This window comes from Engraulis encrasicolus, chromosome 8, assembly GCF_034702125.1.
Source record: "Engraulis encrasicolus isolate BLACKSEA-1 chromosome 8, IST_EnEncr_1.0, whole genome shotgun sequence".
Classification (NCBI taxonomy): Eukaryota; Metazoa; Chordata; class Actinopteri; order Clupeiformes; family Engraulidae; genus Engraulis; species Engraulis encrasicolus.
The window spans coordinates 37,735,030-37,758,711 of record NC_085864.1 but is presented as its reverse complement, the minus strand read 5'-3'; positions in this window follow the sequence as shown (position 1 = coordinate 37,758,711).

Below are 23,682 nucleotides of genomic sequence, written 5' to 3'. Positions count from 1 at the left end.
TGTCATCTCCCTTGGAGAGCCCACTGGTGTGTGTGTGTGTGTGTGTGTGTGTGTGTGTGTGTGTGTGTGTGTGTGTGTGTGTGTGTGTGTGTGTGTGTGTGTGTGTGTGTGTGTGTGTGTGTGTGTGTGTGTGTGTGTGTGTGTGTGTGTGTGTGTGTGTGTGTGTGTGTGTCTGGTTGTGTGTGTGTGTATACCCGTGCCCCTTCAGATCATATGCAGATGAAATATGCTCTCAGTTTCCCACATCTATCAGATCATAACTCATAACATTCTCATTTTTCATCCATTATTGTTACTATTTCGTCCTGCTCTCCTGAGAGATTAGAAGGGAGTGTTAGGCCGAATCCCATTTCTAATTCCTACACCTACCCCTACGCCATTTGGACTGTGACATCCATCCAGCAGTTGTCCACCCGAAAGGTTTTCTACCTATGGTGAACATAAGCCAAGTTACGAAGTTATTCCGAATAGCTTAGCACTATGGCACTTATGGATCCTGGCAGACTCCAAACTTACCACACTAAAATCACATGCCATGACACCAAACTTCTACAGTAGTACAAATATACGGAAGTAACGTCGACCCAGCTCTCTGTGTGCGTGTGTGTGTGTGTGTGTTCTTTTAAACATAACTAGACTGCCTGTGCAGTCGCCTTCGACTGCTTAAGGTATATCCCCGAAACGCGACGCTTCCAGTCCCCCATCATTCCTACCACTCCCGTCCACCATTTCGTAAACGTATATACAGACGTGACATGACGCGCATAGGCTTAAAACCAAACGACTATTGTGAAAATGAAGCAAAAAATGGGGCAAATGGTAATACTGTTTTAATGGTTCAGTGGATATACCACATTAGGTACAGTGTAATAACCAGTGTAACAATATTTAATACAATGTAATTTTTTTACTTACATCATGTGTTTGTGCGTAAGTGGTATTACATGGTATTGCATATTGTTACACTGGTATTACACTATATTACATGGTATTGCATACTGTTACACTCGTTACTACACTGTACCTGATATTGCATATTGTTACACTGGTATTACACTAGTATTAAATGGCATTAAATATTGTTACATTGGTTATTACACTGTACCTAATATGGTAGTTTCACTGAAATGGTGAACCATTAAAATAATGTCTTACCGGGCAAATCAATCCACCCAGTCAGAAGTTATGTGCCAAATGAAAATTCCGCCATTTTGAAAGTGTTGTCTTCCAAACTCGAATCAGTTCATGAACCTACCCTAGAGCATTCACACACAAAATCTGGGACAAATCCATCCAACCGGTCAGTAGTTATGGGCCAAACAATAATTCGGCCATCTTGAATTCAGCCATCTTGAAAGTGTTGACCTCCAAACTCGAATCAGTTCATGAACCTACCCTAGAGCATTCACACACCAAATCTGGGACAAATCCATCCACCAGGTCAGAAGTTATGGACCAAACAAAAATTCGGCCATCTTGAATTCAGCCATCTTGAAAGTGTTGACCTCCCAACTCGACTCAGTTCATGAACCTACCCTAGAGCATTCACACACCAAATCTGGGACAAATCCATCCACCCGGTCAGAAGTTATGGACCAAACAAAAATTCGGCCATCTTGAATTCAGCCATTTTGAAAGTGTGGACCTCCAAACTCGAATCAGTACATGAACCTGTCCTGGAGCATTCACCCAAAAAATCTGGGACAAATCCAAACATCCGTTCAAAAATTATCGCGTTAACACGAAAGACCTTACGCGGCGGACGCGGCGGCGGACGCGGACGCGGCGGCGGACGCGGACGCGGCGGCGGCGCACGCAAAACCATTACATCCCCGACGCTCCGCGTTTCGGGGATATAATAAGTAAGGCATTGTTCAGTATGGCACTCGAAATTGCATCCCACCTGCAGAACCTTTTGCTGTTAGCTGCAAGTAGTTTGCTACAACTTCACAGACCTAAAATATATTCAGACATAAACCACTTCAGAAAGAGAATATAGTGGCTCCATGTCCTCTGGGTATTGGTATCTGGGGCAAGGGTGATGTCAGTGTCCTTCTTCTCCGCCGCAAACAAATGACCTGCTGACTATACCTCTCACTGTGTGACAAGGAGAGAGGCCAGATGGCTCAAGGCCACAGGTGTGAAAGAAGAAAAGCATTCTCTCTCTCTCTCTCTCTCTCTCTCTCTCTCTCTCTCTCTCTCTCTCTCTCTCTCTCTCTCTCTCTCTCTCTCTCTCTCTCTCTCTCTCTCTCTCTCAATCAAACAGACCTGTACACCAGCAGAGAGAGGGGGGGGGGGGGCGTTTAGTGTGTGTGTTTGTGTGTGTGTGTGTTTGTGTGTGTGTGTGTGTGTGTGTGAGAGAGAGAGATTTCCTGTCGGTTTTCGACTTGTTTGTTTGAATGTATGTCTGTCTGTACTATTTTTATGTTTTAAACTGATTTAAATGATTTGATATACTTGGTTGCTTGAGAAAGACAGAAACAGAGACAGATACAGAGAGACAGTGATAGAGAGAGAGAGATTAGTGTGCAAGAAAGCAAGGCACCGAGAGACACCTTCACTCAGCCCTGGCATTAATTAGCTCCCAGCCAGCAGATAAAGGGCCACAAACATGGCCGCTAATTGGTCAAATTCCTGCAGAGTGGGGCTTCATTCCACCGGCACCTTCTATATGACCCTCTGTACTGCATGACAACCAACGCCTCCAACCATTCTCTCAAGTATATTGTATGGGCTTTTGTGCCATCATTTTGGACAGCACAGCAAAGATGTGAACAGGAAGTGAGTGGGAGAGAGACATGGGGTACAGTATGGTTGGTGAAGCAGGATTCGAACCCGGGTCCCCAAGGGCAATTTGACAGTGCATTCTGCGCTCGCTACAGCACCCCCAACACCTCTCTTTTCTTTCTTTTTTCTTTCTGTATTGCTTTTTTTCTTCCAAATAGCCTAATAAGAGGAGAAAATTCTTTGACCTTCCTAATCAAAAGCACCCGTTTCATCTTGAAAGCAACGGACTAAGTCCTTTGCCGTTTCCTGCAGTAAATGGAAGGGGTGGATGGAAGGCGGATGGAAGTCATTCTTCTGTTTGAAAATCCCTCCAGATCTGCAGATCTCCCCTTTATGGTCCTGTCTTTCGTTTGTGTGTTGATAGACACTAATGGCTGTCGGTGCGTGCATGCTTGTGTGTGTGTGTGTTTGTGTGTGCGTGCATGCGTGCGTGCTTGTGTGTGCGTGCATGCTTGTGTGTGTGTGTGTGTGTGTGCGTGTGTGCATCCGTGCAGTGTGTGTGTCTGTGTGTGTGTGTGTGTGTGTGTAAGTGTAAGTGTTTGTGGCATGGCCGCATGTGTGTCTCTGTGTGTATCTTGTGTGTGAGAGAGTGTATTAGGAAGGAAGTGTAGAGGTATGGCGTCATTCTGCTGTATAGCGATCAAATCTGATGGCAGAGAAACTAATGATTTGCTCCTCCTGCTGCCTAGCTACAGTGTATATCGCTTACATCATTGTCCTACATGCTGCTTGTTGATGGCTGGCCAAGATGAATAACGTGTACTGACACACACCACTGGGAGTGTGTGTGTGTGTGTGTGTGTGTGTGTGTGTGTGTGTGTGTGTGTGTGTGTGTGTGTGTGTGTGTGTGTGTGTGTGTGTGTGTGTGTGTGTGTGTGTGTGTGTGTGTGTGTGTGTGTGTGTGTGTGTGTGTGTGTGTGTGTGTGTGTGTGTGTGTGTGTGTGTGCGCGCGCGCGCGCGCGTGCGTGCGTTTCTCAGAAGGGATTTAAGATCCTTGTCAGGAAATAAGGAAGGAAAGGAAATACAGTAAATATTTCATGAGCCACCAGGGTTCTAACCCTTTTCATCATTTCATGGTAATCACCTCCTCCCGCTCCCTATCTCTCTTTCTCCCCCTCTCTCTGACCCTGTCAGTCTGTCCGTCTGTTCATCTCTCTCTGCCCCCGTCCCTCCTCCTCTCCTTTCTCCTCAGTTCCCTCCTGTGGTCTCATGCCACTCTTTCCTTCTGTCTCCTCTTCATATCCTCTCCTCCTTCTCTCTCTCTCTCTCTCTCTCTCTCTCTCTCTATCTCTCTCTCTCATTGCCTCTCTCTTCTTACTCACGAGGCCTCCTGTCTCCTCTTCATATCCTCTCCTCCTGCTATAGGTGTCCAGATCAATGTGTTGAATGTGAGCGCCTCATGTCCCTGTGATGGGACCCGGGGATGCACATGTCAGAATCCCCAGATACTGTATTAGTGTCTGGTGTGGGGAAGACTGGCGGGGTCGCAATGGTCAGGGGTTCCCAAGTTCCTGTCTTCAAAACCACTGAGTAATATGAATAGCCTAATTTGCACAAGAGAGAGAGAGAGAGAGAGAGAGAGAGAGAGAGAGAGAGAGAGAGAGAGAGAGAGAGAGAGAGAGAGAGGTGAAAGTGAGACAGAGACAGAGAGACTGATAGTAGAAAGAGAACACAGAAGAGAAAAAGAATCAGGGAGACGGAGAGAGAGGTAAAGATGAAGAGAGAGAAGGAGAGTCACATACTGCCTGCCTCCAGTCTGATGAGGAGAGCTCAGCAGAGGGTGACTAATACAGGCTGGCCAGACTGAGATGCAACAGGGTCGGGGGAATGGAGAGACCCTCTCACCAGTTCTCAGCTCTGAATCAGCTCTGCTCTCTTTCCCTCCCAGTTTTGCATTTTTTTCCTATTTGTTGTTCTCTATTATGCTTGTTCTCCTCCTCATCCCTCTCCTTCTTTCCATCTATTTCTCCTTTCCTCTCACCTTTCACCAGGGGCGTTTCCAGAGATTTTGGGCCCTTTGAAAGATTCGATTTTTTGGTCCACTTAAGGGCCCCTGTCAGTGTTGTTAGTGCTTGGGCCCTTAGAATCTGTAATATCTTGCCCCCCTTGCGGCACCCATGTTATTATCCATATCAGTATTCCCCTCTCCCTCTCTTTGTCCCCAAATCTCCCCCTCTTCTCTCCAGTCTTTGGGCATGCAGTGCTGTGGGCACTCGTCTGGTCACAAACAGTCAATAAGAGTGCGGGCCTCAGAGGGCAGTGAGCTCCCTGCCAAATGTTTGCCATCCCGCCTCCCTCATCCCTTCGCCATGTGTTCGAGTGTGTGTGTGTGTGTGTATGTGTTTGTGTGTTTGTGTGTTTGTGTGTGTGTGTGCGTGTGCGTGTCTGTGTGCGTCTGTGCCAGTGTGTGTGTGTGTGTGTGTGTTTGTGTGTGTGCGTCTGTGCCAGTGTGTGTGTGTGTGTGTGTGTGTGTGTGTGTGCGCACATGTGTGTCTTTGTTTACTTGAAGGAGGGGATCTAAAGAGGTGTCTGTGTGTGTGAGTCACTGTAACAGTGAGGGGAAAGCATGGGGGCAACTGTGACGTGTCAACAAGCACAGCTATTAGCTTTTCAGTAAACAATTTAGACTTGAAGACGACCCAAAAGGGTGTGTGTGTGTGTGTGTGTGTGTGTGTGTGTGTGTGTGTGTGTGTGTGTGTGTGTGTGTGTGTGTGTGTGTGTGTGTTTGAGTTTTTGTACACTAGAGAAGTTGCTTTTAGTAACTATGCTCTGCCTGGACTTTCCCCCAAAAAAAAACATTACCATATCTTGCATCATTTAAACAGAGTTTAGCCTATTTAATGGCTTATGGCTTTTGTGCCGTCTTAATGTTTGTTGCGTGGTTGCAGAAGTTGGTTGGTATTCTGATGCCAGTTACCTTCAAAGCGCTCACATACAGAAAGACCCCACGTTTGATCACCTCTTGAATTAAAGGTCCTCCCAGTGGCTTTTTGTGGCTTTCTGAATGTGTGTGTGTGTGTGTGTGTGTGTGTGTGTGTGTGTGTGTGTGTGTGTGTGTGTGTGTGTGTGTGTGTGTGTGTGTGTGTGTGTGTGTGTGTGTGTGTGTGTGTGTGTGTGTGTGTGTTTGTGCGTGCGTGCATGTGTGTGTGTGGTGTGCGTGCGTGCGTGAGTGTGTGCGTGCGGGCATGTGCGTGTGCGTGGCCGTGTGTGTGTGTGTGTATGTGTGTGTCCCTCCTCATCAAGGGCTCCTTCTCTATTCCGACTGCGTCCGCACCACTTTCAAGCCTCAGAGCATGAGACAGAACAGCGGGTACAGACAAGCAGACACACGCACACACACACACACATACAGACACACACACATTCGCACACACACATACAGTACAGGCAAGCAGACACACACACATGCGCACACACACATACAGACAAGCAGACATACAGGCACGCGCACTCACACACACAGACAAGCAGACACACATGCACTCACAGACACACACACACACACACACACACAGACAAGCTGACACACACACACACACACACATACACGCACACGCATACATGCACACACACCCTTTATAACTGCCCCCCCCAAACCCCTCTCCCAAATCATTCATCACCTTACAGTTGGCAGCGCCTTTCGTTCACTCTGGAACAGAACAGCCCAACATTGTTTGCCCTCAGTGCTTTTATTCTTTTCATGCTTTTTATTTTTTCTCTCCACACAGTCTGGGTACAGCTTATGCATACCAGAGTGAACGTCGCCTGAGAATTAATAAGGTCCAAGTTTTACTTTTCAGACAAAAAGTGGTCTAAGGAAAATCCTGAATCAATCAAATATCTGAGATATTTATTTTTCACACATTTTATACAATGACTATGAATAATATAATACAAGTCACATTACACCCTTTGAAGTCTTGTTATGTTTGATCCAACCAATCGATGAAAGCCTGCAACCCCCGTCAGTTCCCATTGAACAAGTCCGACAGACGGATAAAGATGCGTCCGTCTATGCACTGCCGCTTTGTGGACACAGGATGGAATGACAATTGAAAGAATGACAGACAGACAGACCAACCGACTGACGGACTAACATACCCTCTTATAGAGATAGGACGCATCTAAAAATTGTGTCTCTAGTTTTGGCCAAAGTTATGGCTTTCAGGCCGACCAGAACGGAGCCGGTGTCGGTGCTCGCACCAGTTATGTTTGGCACTAAAGTGTTTGTCTGCGAACCGCCAGTGTTCATACCGGGCTCTGAATTTTTTTCGCACGTGACTGTGTTACCCGGATGAACCTGCTGACGACCACGCTGTCGTCACGGTTCGTAGAGAAAAACCTAGTATTTTGCGGTTCGCATTGCGAACCAGTTTCCGGTTCGCGAACGCAATATCTGTGGCGTGAACACGGCGGCTGGTTCGCGATTAGGTGCGGGAACGGGATCCAGCACGGTTCTCAGTCGGCCTGAATGCGCTAAGTGTGGTCCTTTGCTGAAGATCCACTCACATTAAATTGACTCTGATCAGCCGATCAGCAGGGTCCAATTAGGGGGGGTGGGGGATTTTAATCGTGTAGATTCAAATTCCACACGATTTTAATCACGGTTTAATGTCAGTCCATTGAAATTGCTCAAAATCTGAAACATATTCCCCCTTCTGGTTTTCTGTCAAATCGCACCCTTCCTATCAAGATGGTTGCATCTCTACACTTTGGTTGCTAGGCAGTTAGTGCTACTGATCTTCTTTCCGCTGTGTCACTGTTGCATCTCTCTCTCTTTCTCTCTCTCCCCCTAGTTGGGTTCTTATTTTATCTCTCTCTTAAAAGACGTGAGCCGCTTGTGCTCTGGAGGCTGTGGCTTATGTAACAGTTTCCAAATCCTCTTGCTGCTGCTAACCCACAGACAGTCTCCAGACAGGAGGGAGGGAATGGTGTTACAGCTTTGATGGCATTGGTGGCACATTAGGTGGAGAGATAGATGGGTAGGTGGTGGTGTCTAGCCGGTGGCTGTCACTTTGCTCATCTTCCTCTAAATCACCATAAACATCCAAACCTTGCAATTTCCTTAATTGAAGTAGCCTTTTAAAAAAAGACCCTCTACACCAGGATATAGCGTGAGTGGGAAGGCATGCTTTTAATGAAAGTCACTGGAGTCATCAATCTCATCCTGGGACTGTTTTTTTGTTGCTTTCTCGAGCAGCATCATAGATCAGGGTGTTATGATGCATGTAATGTATGTGGGGGTGGAGAGGAGAGACTGGGCGTGCGTTCCAATATGCAACCTTGCGTCCTTCACTTGTGCTTGTGGCCTCGTACCAGGAAGTAATATGTCGTGATGACATCACTGACAACAGCATTATATTTCAATATCTCGCAAAAGGTCAATTGTTAAGTCATTTTCTCATTTTCAAACAGGATGGTAAATGAAGAATAGTCCCCCAAAAATTGTTTTGGCTAGGCTGACAGCGGGGAAACTTAATTGTTTTCTCCACGGAGGCGGGGCATCAGCAAAGGTTGGAGGATGCAAGGTTGCATATTGGAATGTACCCTGGGTGGGCAGAAGGAGTCGTTCACATAAATGAACAAACCCAGCATACAACACAGCATGTGTGAACCCTTTTAGCCTCTTAGTGGATGCAAAGAGCCTGTAGCACGGTAGCAAGCACCTAAGCCAATAAAACGTGAAGAAGAAAAAATGGTAGCAGCAATATTGCATTCTGCAACAACAAATTACCCCTGAGGTAGGATAATTGTCACTTTAGAATGCCAAGTTGCATGTTTCAGTCAGTGGATTAATATGTCATGAATCATGCAGCGATGGCGGTGGCAGTTGGTGGTACTAGAAGTGGTGGCGGTGGTGGAGGAATGAAGTGGTGGTGGGTTGGAACTGAGGGGGGTACTAGAAGTGGTCGCGGTGGAGGAATGAAGTGGTGATGGTGGGGTGGCGGGGTTTTAAGTGGAAGTGGCAGCAACACACTTATGTTGCTGCCTATGTGGCGATATGTAAGCGGCACAATCTGCTACGGCAACCCAGAGGCACACTTGTTAGCAAGGCTGGGAAGGAGGAGGAGGAGGAGGAGGAGAGAAGCAGCACGTCCCAGACAAATCAGCCAAGCTGTCACCGCACGGGGTGGGTGCTGCAGACAGAGAGAGAGAGAGAGAGAGAGAGAGCAAGAGAGAGAGAGAGAAAGAGAGAAACAGTGAGTGAGATAAAGCTGTTAACCTGTCCAAGAGCTCCGTGTTTCGCCATTTTGTAGCAGATTCATTGAAAGGCATTTTAAGGTGACTCATGAATTGTGTCTCTCTTTCTGCGTGCATGATGTGTATGTAGATATGTGTACACTCCAAGATGCTAACAGGCTGACATGCTAACTGCTGGAGTCCAAGCACATTCCCTCATCACCATTAATTAGAGTATTCTTGGACAAAGCAGGATGATTGACAACGTACTGTACCTCCACAGAAATCTAGCACAATCAATAGACCTGCCTACCCTCGCATCACGTAATTGATCTATTATCTGTTCATTTATCAATAATTACAAATGGGCCTGCAATACACACGTACATAGCCACACCTGCCCATATCTTGTTTCGAGACGCAACCGCCCTCCCTGTCCATGGAACTGCAAACAATGCATCCTACAGTATTTCACTGCTGTACAAATCAGTTTATGAGGTTGAAACGGAGGCAATGGTGGTTATCTGATATAAGAGCAAAAAGCATCCTAACTTATCCTATCCTACCCTCTCCTACACATTCCCTTTCCTTCCCTATCCTATCCTATCCTATCATATGCTATAGTAGGCCTATTCTTTAAAGCACTATGTTGATAATGCACCATGAAAATGGCTATTCTGACGCTTACAAGTGAAGAGAAGATGATAGCGGCCCAGGGGTCCATTTCTTGATTCTTGTCGTTGCTAACCGTCTTAAGACCGTCTTAAACCGTCTCCCCTCGGATTTAGTAGTGAGCGTCACTGTCGAGAGAGTTGAGTCGCTCGTACGAAGGACTTTGCTAACGACGATAGCAAAGACGCTTTCGAGAAACGAACCCCAGCATGGTTGTCTGTTATAGGGAAGAGGGACAACAACAGATACCTTTCCCATCCAAATGTCATCATTACAAATTACTCCTGCTGTTGGTGATGCCGTTTTATACTTCCATGTACGCCACAGCACGTGTTTCCATGTTGGTGGTCATCATGGTGCGTGCATGTGTGCATGTGTACCCACTGTGTAAGTCTTGTGTGTATTGCCATGAGTGTAACTGAGGTATTCAAGACGTATAGTAGTCCCATACAGGGCCGTAACCAGACATTTTCAAATACCGAGGTTAAATACTGCATGCTGTACTGCATACTGTACATTTAGACTTCAATCAAACTCTTAAGTTTTCACTGCCTTGAGGATAAATGGGGTGGTGTATATAGACTGAGTTTATCATTGTTGATCATATATCGGTTTTCATCAATAGATACATTTTACATTACGGAAAAAAAATACAGTGGACATGACCTCTGTGTCCTCAATGGTAGTTACGGCCATGGTCCCATATTCTCCATGATGGCCAAGAGACACCAAGAGACTCGTCATCACCACATGGGGAGCACATCAGCCTCCCACCACTTTCACCACATTCCAACAAATAAACGTGCATGTCCTGTTTGTGCGTTTTGTGTGTGTGTGTGTGTGTGTGTGTGTGTGTGTGTGTGTGTGTGTGTGTGTGTGTGTGTGTGTGAGAGAGAGAGAGAGAGAGAGAGAGAGAGAGAGAAATAGAGAGAGAGAGCGCACAACTAACAAGCGCCATCGTTAGCGTCCTGTTCCAAGCTTTCCCCTCATTATTTTCGCCCATATCAGCTGTGATGGGCATCCAAGAACAGAAACAAAAGAGAGAACATAGACAGAGGGAGAAAAAGCACTGTTGTTAAAATGGAAGGCTGGCTTCAAACTGTATTTTATTGACTACATACCTTTTTCTGCTTGGCTTTTCCTTTTTCATGTCGCATTCTCAGTTAATTGCACCTAGAACTGGGTGGAGGCGATTGAAACAGCGGTGCTTCCGGGCAGCCTTGAAGTCGGCTCAGCTAGCAGCTGTGGTACTGTATTGTTACAAAAACAAACAAACAAAAAACAGTAAAAGTATAAAAATCAGGCGACACAGTGTAGATTCGTAAACAGAGATGTTAAAGGGACACTGTGCGAGATTTTTAGTTGTTTATTTCCAGAATTCATGCTGCCCATTCACTAATGTTATCTTTTTCATGAATACTTACCACCAGCATCAAATTCTAAGTATTCATTATGACTGGAAAAATTGCACTTTTCATACACATAGCCATAGCCATTTTTAGCTGCAAAAATGACTCTACTTGGACCAAACTAGAAAATATTTGTTTATTACTGAGTAAACTTTCATGCAAATCAAATTTGACAATAGGCAGCCCAGTTTCAATGAGCAGCATAGTTGCAGTACCTTTTTTTGACCATTTCCTGCACAGTGTCCCTTTAAAGAAGACATTTGGTTGTTTTTGGGTGTGTAAGATAAGGACCTCGGGTTTACATCTTTACCTAGATCTGGATCTTACAGAGCCACTTAGTATGTGCAGGAGCCAGTACCATGTTGTACTGCATTATGGCTGCTGCAAGGTACAGCTACTGTTTAAAAAAAAAAAAAACCTTGGCAGTCTCCTGAAGGTAGTGTGGTCAAAATTTTATCTTATATGATTCATATGCAGATTATTATATGTACATGTCTATGCAGGAATATTGAGATATGTGTATATGACTATATGTGTATATGTCTGTGACTATATATATATCATTCCAATGTCAGCATTGTGATCTGTATTGAGTGTCAGCTCAGCTGAGGTGTGAGTGACCTAATTAACATCTGTAAAGGGCCTGGCAGGCCACGGGGCTGTGTGAGCTCACACAGTATAAAGGCGCTGAGAGGACACAGCAAAATGCGCATTCCACCTAGGTAGATCAGCACGACTGGTGTATCATTAGGATGTTGCCCTGTTCTTATGGAGCAGTTATGAATAAAGAATATCTGCAGAAACTCACCGAACCCAAAGTGCTTGTCTGACAATAATAGAAAAGAAACCCACATTTAATGGTGTCAGAAGTGCGATAATGATGGAGCTGCAGACAGGGGGAAGATGGACTATTCCAGGAAGGACAACATCTCAAAAAACTTGGCCAAGTAAGAAGTGGAAGAAACCTACTGGAAGAAGTTCATCAAAGACCTGCCGACGGCAAAAGTCGGACCGCATTCTGGGCCCGGTGAGTAGATTCCAATAACGTTAATTATTTCAAATAATTGTATTATGTTAGCTAAGGAAGTGGGAAGTTAAGCTGAAATGTACAGTTGTTTGAAATGATGAGGTTGGGGAACATAAAGAAACCAAAAATGGATGATCCAGCATATTACCGAGGATGAGGGAGTGTTTGAGTTATACAAACGGCGGACACTGCACACTTTTATGTGGCCTATTAGAAGCGGTGTACAATATGAACGGCGTATGTGGTAGGTGGTCGATTTCAAGGTCTTAGGCTGGACAGGCACATTTTTGGATATGAATTGGACGGTCAGCAAAAATAGATGCTCAAAATATTGTTCTTTGGGGGAGGGAGAGTGCGTAAACTAGGGTAGCACACTGCACACTGAAATATGTGGCCTTAAAAGCAGTGTTTAAATTCTGAAGGGCATTTCATGCGATAGGTGGTCGAACCCAAAGACGTATGATGGGCAGTCGTATTTTTGTGAGAATCGGCCAAATGGAGCGCTGAGTGATGGATGGATGATCTTATGTAAGGATATGATTGAAGGGTGTGTGGCGAATAACAAGGTGGCTAGATCATGTATTTTATGACAAGAAGCTATGATTTATGAACGAGGTTTGAATTGGTAGAAGGACTTTCATAATATCTTGGATGTAAGACAGGCACAGTTCATTACGAGAGATCTCGGTGTGTATGATAGGCCTACTATGTGTGTGTGGCATTACTCAAGGAGCAGAGGAATAATTGTATGGACAAATTTAAATACTAGGTGAAGATGTTTAGCTTTTTCCCCGTCGGAAGATGAAAAATAATTTTAATTATGGATCAACCTCTGGTGTAATTTTAATAGTGGAAGTTAATAATTTTTGCTGTATGTGAATTTGGGGAGAGAGAGAAAGATAGAGAGAGAGTATGCCAATGTGTGTGAAGTGTTAGTGTGTGTGTGTGTGGATCCACAGAATGTATGTGTGTGTGATTTTGTGTGGCTCTGTATATGGTGTGATGTCAGAGAGAAGAAAAGAAAAAGAAAAATGGGAGAAAGAAAAAAAAAAAAAAAGAGAGAAAACATTGATTGGCTTGTAGGTAATTATTGGATTGAAGGATGAGAAGAAAGTGCAGAGAATTAAGAGGTTTTGAAGGTGTGAAAATAGATGGAAAGAGTTGTTTCTTTTGGATGGAGATATCCAGGGTAGAAGGAACAGGTCAGGTAGGGATGAAGAGCGAAGGGCTGAGAGGCCATATGGACTGTGTTGGCTGGAATTATTTCAGATTATAATATACATGACAAGATAGAAAGATAGCCTACTTTGTTGGAATAATAATGGAAGAAGAAATGAAGTGGAGAACAATGTAACTGAAGAGTGGGAGCTAACAGAGTGGCGACATGGCGAGTAGCATGGTTGGTGGTTGCGGCTGTATATGATCTGTTCAATAAGCTTTGACTGGGTTGAATGTGAAATCATATAAGCTAGCAGGAAGTGTGGAAGTCAGAATGGCTATGCAGAAATTTGAATTGGGGTGAAAATGCATGCAGTGTGAACTGATAAGGTATTTTAACATCATACAAGGAGAAAAGGTAAATTTCTGTGGATGTGTGTTACTCTGTTTGGCCACTAGGGGTTAATTACCATGGCAATGGGAAGAGAGATGGAAGCTGAAGTGACTATTTGGAAGCTGGAAGCCGGAACTAGCTTTTAAATTTTCATTTGAGAAGAGCGGAATGGAATGGAATATTCCTTGTGGGAAAAATAAAATAAAATAAAATAAAAAAGGAGAAACATATGGGCAAGAAAATAAAGGTTTGAGAGATTCACTGAACAGAGAGTTAGTGCTTGGTTTGGGTGACAGAGAGCTGTGTCTGCCCCAACATGGAGGGGGTAGAGATGTCTTTTAAGATTTAAATGGAGTGTGGCAAGGAGAGGTGCCGATGGTCTGGAAGGAAAACATTAACATGTCTGATCTTGAAGAATTAAAGAAAGCAATGAATGTTAATGTGGTGGCAACTGGGAGTTGAGAATGCTTAACATATATTTGCAATACATTGATGACCAGGGGGCAAGGAGTGGTTGACAGCCTATGGGGGGTGAACTCCCAGAATGGCTGGGGCCTGTGGGCACTTGGTTATCACTGGTTTGAAGTGGTTCTTAAGACTTTTAAAAGTTGGCTGGTAAACATTTGAAAGGAAGAAGGGACTGGGACAGCTCAAAGTTAACAAACAATTTAGCATGGAGTGAATGAAGAAGACAGGAAGGTCTTAGCTTAAATTGGATTATGATAATGGGCTGCGATAAACAAAGGATGGAAGTGTTTGTCTGCCGAGAGGAGAGAGAATGGGCTAACTTCAAGGCTATGGTCAATGCACCAGTGTAGACAAAGGTAATTAACAGAGTCAGCATTCCTTGGCAAGAAGAAAAGATCAAATAGGCTATTGACACATTGGTAAGGGGCGTAGCAGCATTTGGTGAATTTAAAATGAGAACATTTTGAAGTGATAAAACAAAATACTATAGAGTTTCATGGATAGCATAGAGGTGCATTAGGCAGCATAAATTAAGGATACAATGCTCAAAATTCAAAGTACTTATTGTCTAATAGGTTAACATGTTAGATAATGGTCTGAGAATAAGAAGCTTGTATGTATGAGAGTGGGTCAAATGCAATGAGTGAAAAAGTGAGAATGACTGTGGTGTGTCGGCAAAGAGACATGGATATATCTGTGTATGGTTGTATTAGGTATGCCAAGTTTAAAGATATCAGGAACTAGAGGAGTGTAATGGCATTTGGACATCAATCAATAGCATAGAAATTGTATGGAGAGAATGTGTGGAATAGGTGGCTGAGAGAAATGTGGTTTACAAATTGGAATGCAAATATGAAAGTGAGTGAGATTGAATGTATGAAGTACAATTTAAATTGCTCAAAGGAGTATTTGGAATTAGCGGATATTTCTCTGGAAGTGGAGGACAGATTGGTGAAGAGGAGTTGACATTTTAACTAATAGCATGAGGCTTCACCCAGGACTAAGGGGTTTGCATTTGAATATTGAATGGCCACAATGTTGATTGAAAACCCTGATTAGCTGGAAGAAGTCACAGAAGGTGTGAAGGGGGCTCCAGCAGGAGGTGGAACCAGTTGAACTAATAAATCATGCAAGCAGACAGAAGGGTCAGGGAAAAAGTCCTGAATTGGCATGCAAATGGTTAATCTGGCAGAGGTGTGGAATGAGAGATTCACAGATTTAACAAAACTTGAAAAAAAAAAAAAATAGCTGATCTGATATAATTGGTGAAAAATAAAATAAAAATCTAAACGGTGCAAGAAACTTTGGCAACTTCAAAAAGGAAGCAAAATTGATTGGAAAAAACGAAGAAAACAAAGGGGAAAACATTTTTGGAAATACAGGGGTGTGTTTGCAAAGGAAAAGGGGGTTGGAATCATTTCAATGGAATCAATTCAAGCAAGCAATGCAGTTGGAAACGCCCTAATGCATGTCATCTCTTTGCATGAAGCTATGAAAATATCTAACACAATCTAACCCCAACTAACATCTTAATTAACAAAAGGTAATGTTTCCCCACTGGAACTAACAAAGGGTCTGTTTCCAACCGCTTAAAGAGAATCAAATGAACCATAGTCCAGTGAGAAGGCTGGAGAATTGGGAGTTACAAATGTAGTTTTCACAATTGTAGCTTAGGCTACAAAAGTGAAAAAGGGGGGTGCATAGGTTGATTAAACATGGAAAGAAAAAATAGAAGATTAGAAAATTGGCAAAGAAAAGTGGAAAATTGACAGGATTTAGATAAAATTAGAGAAAAAATTAGAAGAAATTTGAAGAAATTTGACATTTATAGTTGAAAGAGGTTTACATAATTCAGGAGGTAAGTTAAAGGAGAGAATTTAAGAAAATTGCTATAGAATTTGACTGGAGAGTAGAGAACAAATTGTTTAGATTGATGATAAAAGTGTTAGTAGATGAGACAGGAATTAAAATTGTTTAGAGATTGAATTGTGTAATTAATTTGATTATACAGTTAGATTGTGTATGTCTGCGGTTGCTAATGAATGAGAGTGTGAAATTGAGATAGTCTATCCAAAGAATTGATACTGCGCTCGCTGTTTGTGTCTCACAGATCGACCAGGGCGGAGATGATGGCCAGTGGCTTGCAACGGAGGAGACGATGGGGCTTAGAAGAGACAGTCGTCAGCGAACAAAGAGGACGGCAGGCAGCTGAGAGGAGAGTTAGAGGAGACGATGGGGGTCAGACCAGACCAGGAGGCCAGTACCCAGGACAGACCAGACCAGGGGCTGGAAAACCCACCAGGCGGACAGCAAGTCATTTACAACTGAAAGCTAATCAAGATGAAGAACCGAACGACAGCCTAACCCGTGGGCTGACTCGGGGGTTCAAGTCAACAGAGGAAGAAATTTCACACCTGAGGAAAACTAGGATGGATGCAAAGTGAATTAACAAAGCATCAAATAGACTGGGCACATCTACTGTCAAAATGGGGGAGCTGTTTTCGATGTGTAGCCGAAGGAAGAAAAGGCATCAAGACAATGCATACATTTCAAAGGACTTCAGAAATCCCTAACACATGAAAGCAACCGAAACACAACACTTTGGGATGCAAAAGTTCAACCTCGAAAGGAGCTAAGACAGGATTAAGGGTCATTAACACCTTGATGACACAACAAACAACAGCAAGCCAAATTGCATACATCACAGAGAACAATAGACTCTTTGCGACTGAGCCATGGAGGAGGAAGCAGTGACAGAAGCAAGAAATCAAATGGGCATGACATTGAATGAAATTGTGTAACTGTGGTTGAATTTTGAAAGAGCAGGATGAATCAGTTTAAAATGTTATGATGAGAAAGTTGATTAAGTTCTGACAACAACACGAGGTGCCATATCATTCAGAGTTAATGTACAGAATGTCAGATTCTTGCCACTTACACAACTTGATTATTTAGCAATGTAAACATGAATCATATAACAACAGAATAATTCATTAGAGGTCAAATCACGGCAATAGCTGAGTGAAAACAGTGTGATATTTCATATTCATTGATAGGATGACAAAGTGTGTGCAATGTATTTGTGAAATGATATGATTGGATATTCCGGGTAGTCTGAAGACAGTAAATTGATAAGCAAATAGCGAAGAGACATATAACTAATCAAATATTTAGTGTAACTCAAGACAATGTAGAATGGTCAACAGAATCATGGGTTAATCACAGATACATAAACCATAATGTAATGTGTAACACTGTAACACGGTTAAGGGTTGCAGATGGCCTACAGTACCCAGTTAAAATTGTAATGCAGAATGGTTACAAAGTCATGTTAAATCAATTCTTAACTGAACATGCAGGGCTGTCATTTTGAAATGAAGCCATCGTTGGAATTTTCCCTTCACGTCTTGTTTTTCCCTTAAATTGGCAGAATGGGGTTTTTTGCAAGACGTAAGGTTTCGCCACGATTTAAGAATTGAAAATTGAAATTTGAAATTTGAAATTTGAAGATTGAATATTGAAGGCATATAAGATAAAAAATTGTAACCCTTGTGAGTCTTTTTGAGACTCAAAATGGGGGAGTTTATGTGGTTAAATTTTATCTTATATGATTCATATGCAGATTATTATATGTACATGTCTATGCAGGAATATTGAGATATGTGTATATGACTATATGTGTATATGTCTGTGACTATATATATATCATTCCAATGTCAGCATTGTGATCTGTATTGAGTGTCAGCTCAGCTGAGGTGTGAGTGACCTAATTAACATCTGTAAAGGGCCTGGCAGGCCACGGGGCTGTGTGAGCTCACACAGTATAAAGGCGCTGAGAGGACACAGCAAAATGCGCATTCCACCTAGGTAGATCAGCACGACTGGTGTATCATTAGGATGTTGCCCTGTTCTTATGGAGCAGTTATGAATAAAGAATATCTGCAGAAACTCACCGAACCCAAAGTGCTTGTCTGACAATAATAGAAAAGAAACCCACAGTGGCATGGTATGCCCGTGGAACAAGAGGAAAATAAGGGGTGCTGTGGCACAGTGAGCTAGTACACCATACCATATGTGCTATATAGTGTGACATCATCCAGGTTTTAGTCCAGCCCCGGTGATTTCCCAGCCTTACCCCTCCTCTTTCTCCCACTTCTTTCCAAACTGATCTTCACTATCCTGTCAAAGGCTCGAATGGATGGATGGATGGATGGATGGATGGATGGATGGATGGGTGGATGGATGGATGGATGGATGGGTGGATGGATGGATGGATGGATGGATGGGTGTGTGGATGGATGGGTGTGTGGATGGATGGATGGGTGTGTGGATGGATCGTAATCAATCAATCAATCAATCAATCAATCAATCAATCAATCCTGTACTCCAGGATCAAAAAGCCCATTTAAAATATTATATTAGCTCCTTCCCCTGTAGCATGAGTCTGCCAGTAATGTGTATTCCTTACTTATTGGCTATGAGAGATGTCCGGGCAGACAATTCCCAATTTAAACCCTGCAGCTAAAAACAAAACAACATTGTTTTGCTGTTATAATATATTAGAAACATAAATATAATACTTGCATAAATTCACGAAATGTGCCACTGTAACAACACCAAAAAACCTTCTTCCATAACCAATTTGTTCCTAGTAGTATTGAGCGGTGGCTATTTTAGTAAGAACTGAAAGAGAATATGACACTGGATTTGGGATGGAGCAGGCATGTTTGTCGACTGCTACTTTGATCCATGTCACGGTCATTTCACAGAAGCAACTTTTTCAAAAAAGCTGTGTGTGTGTGTGCGCGTGCATGCATATGTGCGTGCGTGTGCATTAAAACGGATACGCAGTCAAATGAGTAGCCAGAGGGTGTGTGTGTGTGTGTGGGGGGATTGGGCTCAGCGCAGTACAGAGCAATCGTAGCAGAGTGAGCATAGCTGAGCCTCCTCTTTGATTTCCTCATCAGTCAGCCTGAAGGCTCATTAACATGCCTGCGAGGCCTGGCATTTGAGGAGAGCTTAGTGACGAGATAATGACCAGACACCAGCACCACCACCAGTCTGAGCCGCGGCGAGGATGCCTCTGACTCTGAGCCATCAGCAGGAGGGTAAGGAGAGGATAGGGAGGTGGAGGGTGAAAGGGTGGTGGTGGGCACCAATACCACCACAGTCTGGGCCACGGCGAGGATGCCCGACGAGATGGCCTGCCTGAGAGCCGTCAGTGGGAGGGTAAGGCGAGGATAGGGAGGTGGAGGGTGAGGCGGGGGTGATGGAGATAACGACTCAGGGGGTGGTGGGTTGAAGTTGACGTCAAGATGTTGTGGCTGAGCGAAGAGGCGGGTGTCCAGAGGCTGACGCTCCTTCGTCTGTGTGGGGTTGCCACTTCACAAAGGAAAGGTTGATTCAGCAAGTTCTTCAAACTGAAGAGTGCTTGTGTGTGCGAGTGTGCGTGTGAGTAAGAGAGAGAGGGAGAGAGGGAGAGAGACTGAGAAAAAGAGGCTCAGAGAGCTTTTACTTATATAATGGATGTCCACAATTCATGCAGCGAGCCAGTGATGTCATTACCGTTTTGCCTCCAATTTTTTTGCCTAAAATAAATGCAAAATAAATTCAATATATACTAAATAAAACCTTTCTCCATGTAACACACACCAAAGTGAAGCTACAGGAGTAATGTGAAAAAAAAGCTTAGCACACTTTATGGAATATAGATTCCTCCATGTCCTGGCCACACCCTATTGGCTAAGTGAATGCTTTTAGTCTGCGCCCCTACAAGTAGCTGGCAAAGTGGACGCAGCGCTAACTCAATTTTGCTCTGACCGAACTAAATGAATTTACGTCTTGATGGAAATTGACTCTGAAGGACAAGAGGGCATGCCTTACAATGTTCAATATTTGACGACAGCGCTCAAGCAAAAAGTCGAATGTAGACAGTAACTTCTTCATCAAACAAGTTAGCCTGGCAAGACACTGTAAACACAAAATGTATTTTCTGATGTTGCACTAGCCAAAACTGTGGAAACAACATTTGTCATAGGCCAGCACAGGCAAGAGCCAAGCAATCTCCATGGCACTACTGCTTTGCCACCCCAGCCTAAATGTGAGATTGGATGTGTAATTTAGTCTGGCCCCGATGAATAGTACATCCGAAGATTGTTGATGAGAACAACCCGTGGTCTTTCAAACTGTGCCTGTACCTATAAGCCAACGTTCTGACCAATCAGCGCCAGCGCTTTCTCGTTGATGTGCTTTCCCAGCGCTGCAAGCTTCGTCGTCACCCCCTCAAAACCCTGCCCGCTTTGATTCAAAACAAATCTCTGCGTTGTGATTGATTCAGGGCAAAGTGTTCAAAATGTCCGACCGTCCGAGACCAGACCACTCGCAGGCAACAAAATTTGGCTTCCAGCAGGTGGGGCTGGTTTACTAGGCCATGGCACTGCTTCTTTGCCACCCCAGCTCCGATGTCCCCCAGGCAAGAAATATTTTCTGCCACTAGTCATCTTATTTACTATCAATAGTGTTGCAGTGAGATCCGTTGAACCATCACTGCTTGATCATTTGATAGCACAGTATCCAGTAGTGGTTGAGAAGGTAGTCTCCCAACATTGGAGATCAATATGTACCGTACTCATCTTGGCTAAGATGAGGTTTCCTTGGCATTGGCTATGGCTCCTATTGTGCATGGTTGGCACCTTGTCTTCTTTTGCCCTTTCTGTGTGGGAAAATTTGTAAAATGAAATGTATTTCTGCTGTGGTCTGATGATATACTACTGACGAGACTCTGGTGTAGACCCCAAGCAGAGAATCGTATATGAGAGTGAGATAAAGCAGGCAGGTTCTTTTCCGGTATCCACTTTACGTCGGGTGAACGCCCCTTTAGGAGACCTTCGATTAGGAGACCTTCGGAGTCTTGAGGTAGAGAATAAATGGAGTCCCCTTAGCGCTGTAGATGGCGGTAGCGCATGTCTTGTGCAAACACCACGAAAAGAGAAGAAGAAGGAGGGACAACGCCCCCTTAGGAGACCAAATTTTGAACACACGCTTTTGCATTGAGTGGGCGTGTTTCGATTCCTCTTATTATATATCCAACCTCTTTGCCCCAAGTGTCTCTCTTGTCTCAGGAGGTGTGACGAAACACTACAGCATTTACAGTAGCACACTACAGCTACAAGATGCACAGCGCATTCATTATGTTGGTCAGTTGGACGGATATTGGTTTGCTTTCTGAAGGGGTTCACATGCAACATTTAGCAACAGATGAGATAAGCAATTTTAAACTCTCCATTTTCTTCCTAGCCCCTCCCCTTCCCCTTCCTCTCCCCTCTTCCCCCCTCTCCTTCCTCTGCCATCGGCTAGGCGGGCGGCAGTCATGCATATGTATCCAAGCGTTCGCGTTGGGCCGTTTTTTATCAAGTCATTGACAGCTGCTGTCAGCACGGGGTGAAATATCCTCACCGACAACGCTTCTCTCCAGTCACTGGGGAAAAAAAGAAGGAGGTTCTTTGGGGAGGGGGAGGGGGAGGGGGCGGTTCTTATCTCATATCCATGGGACTTTTTTATTTCCCTCCATGCATCGTCCCTGAGGTGAAGGTGAAGGGAAATATTGCATCATAAACATACTTTGGAGGAACAAACAGATTCAGATTCAGATTCAGATAACTTTATTAGTCCCATCAAGGGCAATTCAGTTTGCGGTCCCAGTCTCCATCACAGAGACACGGGCTGCTGGGTCGCACGCGAGGCACAGCTTGGGATGTGGGAACTGCTGCTAGTGAGATGTGAGCAGATATACTGCATGTGTCCCAAAATAATAGCCTGTTTCAAGCCCAGGACTAACTTGCTATATATGTATACTGTATAAATTACAGTTAACTAACTTACGTCCTGCTTGTCGTTAACACAAACCAATCAGAGTTTCATGGAACCCCACCACCGATGGGCTGATAAAGCCAACTGAGCATGTTGAAAATGACCCGACACAGACCCACAGGCCCCGCTGTCCTCCAACCCCCTCACCGTACTGAGGCACACCATGCCACTTCTTAACGAGTGTCTTCAATGTGTTGGTGTGGAGCTTCACAGGCTAAAATGCCATGGTAGGTCATCCCATCAGCTGGCAGCAAAGTCACCTCCAGACAGACTGACGGGCAGACATGCACAACGTCACCTCCAGACAGCTTCCCGTTGCTTGCTGTGACGTACAGTCTGACAGACCCCCACCCCTCCATCTGCTGTTTTCCACTCCAGAAAGGTGCATAAGGGGGGCATGGGGAGGGACAGGTATGGGGACAGGCGGGTACAGTCTACCCCAGCCCTGGTGCTCGGCTGTCCCCCCCTGGAGCCACAGCTGCTGAGCCACCCTAATGCCACCCTGGCCATATGCCAGCCTGGCATCTGGAGGACCTGTGACACAGAGAGAGAGAGAGAGAGAGAGAGAGAGAGAGAGAGAGAGAGAGAGAGAGAGAGAGAGAGAGACAGAGAGAATTGCATGTACTAACAGGATGGACAGATAAACAGATGAATGGGTGGACATTTGGACAGATACCCCTTATGTCAGTGCATGTATTGCACTATTGCACTAGCCCTGCTACTGCTGGTGCTGCTTCCCTCCCTGCTTAATTAAGGAAACGGTATGTGCACTCTGCTTGTGGCACACAGCATTAACCCATTTTTTCCTAAGCAATTTTTGGGAATGGGTGCCCTCTGCCTATTAAATCTCGTTTTGCCTTAGAATGTGTTCATTCAGCTCTAACTTACCTACATTTTTAATAAAACAGCTCAAATCTCAAGAACCTGAATGCAGCATGGGTTAAGGTGTGTGTGTGTGTGTGTGTGTGTGTGTGTGTGTGTGTGTGTGTGTGTGTGTGTGTGTGTGTGTGCGTGTGTGTGTGCGTGTGTGCGTGTGCGTGTGTGTGTGTGTCCTTGTCTGTCATTCACTGTCAATCTGTCTCTGTTGCTCTGTCTCTGACCGGTCTTTTTTGTTTGTTTGTTTTTTGTTTTTTTTTGGGGGGGGGGGTTCTTTCCGAAACAATCTCCAGTCACGACACAAATAGCAAAGAAGTGACAAGGTCATTAATCCCCAAATGAAGTCTGTGAGTGAAATGATAAGACACGGCTGGGAGGCTGTCTCCCTAATGAAGTCGTGCGCTGCCAATTCCCCCAGCCAGACACATTTTGACACTTTTTCTCCCACTTAAACACCTCCATTTTGCCTGATAAATGAGACCAGGCAGCAGGATTAAAGCCTATTGTTTTTGAGAATTTGCCACCAGAAAGTTTAAGAAAGGGAAAAATAAAATCCATCACAATTATGAGAGTCCATTTTACAAGTACAAAAATATTTGTAATAGTTATTTTGAGCAGAACATTTGGGTGAATGCCATATACAGTTACATGGCCAGAAAACAGGTTCAAAATGTGGGTCTTTCATTACAAAATATTGGATAATGTCCAGGAATTCATTAATTAGTTCATGCTGGAATGGTGTCACAATGACACTGAACATTGCAGGTACCCAATGTGAGTGAAAAGCTATTGTTAACTTCGCCGACTTTGTCGCGAAGGTTATGTTTTGACCGCTGTGTATT